Raw genomic sequence first — 2,586 nt, 5'->3', positions numbered from 1 at the left:
AATAATAATAATAATAGGTATACAGTTTGGAAAAGAAGAAATAAAACTGTCTATTTGCAAATGACATGATTGTTTACACAGAATATCTCACAGAATCTCAAATTAAAAAAAGAAACTCTTCAAACTAGGAAGTGAGTATAGCAGAGTTTCAGGATACAAGATCACTATGTAAAAATCAGTTGCTTTCCTATACAGCAGGAATGAACAATTGAAATTTAAAATTAGAAAAACAGACACCGTCTTTGGGATGATCCATGGTGGACGTTTTGAGGGCAGCTGACCTGCAGCCTGCGTGCCCCGGACCGCCTTCTGTGGAAGCCTGAGCCGGCCGTGTAGCTTTCTCCCTTTGTCTCATAACCATGTCCACCAACGAGAATGCTAATTCACCAGCTGCCCGCCTTAACAGATTCAAGAACAAGGGGAAAGACAGTACAGAAATGAGGCGGCGCCAAATAGAAGTTAATGTGGAGCTGAGGAAAGCTAAGAAGGATGACCAGATGCTGAAAAGGAGAAACGTAAGCTTGTTTCCTGATGATGCTACCTCTCCACTACAGGAAAACCGCAACAACCAGGGCACTGTAAATTGGTCTGTTGATGACATTGTCAAAGGCATAAATAGCAACAATTTGGAAAGCCAGCTCCAGGCTACTCAAGCTGCTAGGAAACTGCTTTCTAGGGAAAAACAGCCCCCCATAGACAACATAATTCAGGCTGGTTTGATTCCAAAGTTTGTGTCCTTCTTGGGCAGAACTGATTGTAGTCCCATTCAGTTTGAATCTGCTTGGGCTCTCACTAACATTGCTTCTGGGACGTCAGAACAGACCAAGGCTGTGGTAGATGGAGGTGCTATCCCAGCATTCATTCTCTGTTGGCATCTTCCCATGCCCACATCAGTGAACAAGCTGTATGGGCTCTAGGAAACATTGCAGGTGATGGTTCAGTTTTTCGAGACTTGGTTATTAAGTATGGTGCAGTTGACCCACTGTTGGCTCTCCTTGCAGTTCCTGATATGTCATCTTTAGCATGTGGTTACTTACGTAACCTTACTTGGACACTTTCAAACCTTTGTCGCAACAAGAATCCTGCACCCCCATTAGATGCTGTTGAGCAGATTCTTCCTACTTTAGTTCGTCTCCTGCATCATGATGATCCAGAAGTATTGGCAGATACCTGCTGGGCCATTTCCTACCTTACTGATGGTCCAAATGAACGGATTGAAATGGTTGTGAAAACAGGAGTTGTGCCCCAGCTTGTGAAGCTTCTAGGAGCTACTGAATTGCCCATTGTGACTCCTGCGCTAAGAGCCATAGGAAATATTGTCACTGGGACAGATGAACAGACTCAGGTTGTAATAGATGCAGGAGCACTTGCTGTTTTTCCCAGCCCCCTAACAAACCCCAAAACTAATATTCAGAAGGAAGCTACGTGGACAATGTCAAACATCACAGCTGGTCGCCAGGACCAGATACAGCAAGTTGTGAATCATGGATTAGTCCCATTCCTCGTTGGTGTTCTCTCTAAGGCAGACTTTAAGACACAAAAGGAAGCTGTCTGGGCTGTGACCAACTATACAAGTGGTGGGACAGTTGAACAGATTGTATACCTCGTTCATTGTGGCATAATAGAACCATTGATGAACCTCTTAACTACAAAAGACACCAAAATTATTCTGGTTATTCTGGATGCCATTTCAAACATCTTTCAGGCTGCTGAGAAACTAGGTGAAACTGAGAAACTTAGTATAATGATTGAAGAATGTGGAGGTTTGGACAAAATTGAAGCTCTACAAAACCATGAAAATGAGTCTGTGTACAAAGCTTCATTAAACTTGATTGAGAAGTATTTCTCTGTAGAGGAAGAGGAAGATCAGAATGTTGTGCCAGAAACTACCTCTGAAGGTTATACGTTCCAAGTTCAGGATGGCACTCCCGGGACTTTTAACTTTTAGATTGTACAGCTGAGGCAGAAAGTTGTTTGTTGTGTACTCTGTTTGGTAGAAGTTTGTCTTACTGTTTCTCTACTAAGAACTCTTTTTAAATGTGTTTTGTTATTGTAGCACTTTTTACAAGGAAACTCTACTTGACCAGTTCCAAACTGTACAACCTGTATGAAGCTCCTCCTCTCAGTGGGTTTCTTATTTCTATGTGGAATCTCCTCTCTTGCAGTGTCCTGTAAATAAAGATTAAATTCCAAAAAAAAAAAAAAATTAGAAAAACAATACCATTATAATAACACTAAAAAGAGAAATACTTAGGTATAAATTCAACAAAGTATGCACAAGATCTACATACAGGAAACATATAAACACTGATGAAAGAAACTGAAGAAGCTCTACAGTTGAACAATACAGTATTTGATATAGAAATTTTCCTAAATAATATTAAGATTAGATGTTACAGGAAAAAAGATGAGTGCACTTAATGACCTATAATAAAAACTATCCAAATGGAAGCAAGAGAGAAAAAAATGAATGCAAAGTAATGGCAGAGCCTCAGTGATCCGTGGGACAATATCAAGAGATCTAACATAAAATGGAAGTCTCAAGTAGGGCAGGTGGGGGGCGGTGAAGGGAGATATTTAAAGAAG

At 40.6% G+C, this 2,586-nt stretch overlaps 1 pseudogene; it reads left to right on the top strand.

The window, feature by feature from the left end:
* The first annotated feature begins 324 nt into the window (after positions 1-324).
* LOC110574831 lies at positions 325-1,948 on the top strand (annotated as a pseudogene).
* Positions 1,949-2,586: the final 638 nt, after the last annotated feature.

Source organism: Neomonachus schauinslandi, chromosome 4 (genome assembly GCF_002201575.2).
Source record: "Neomonachus schauinslandi chromosome 4, ASM220157v2, whole genome shotgun sequence".
Classification (NCBI taxonomy): Eukaryota; Metazoa; Chordata; class Mammalia; order Carnivora; family Phocidae; genus Neomonachus; species Neomonachus schauinslandi.
The sequence above is the reverse complement of the archived record's forward strand: the minus strand, read 5'-3'. Positions and strand labels throughout refer to the sequence as shown.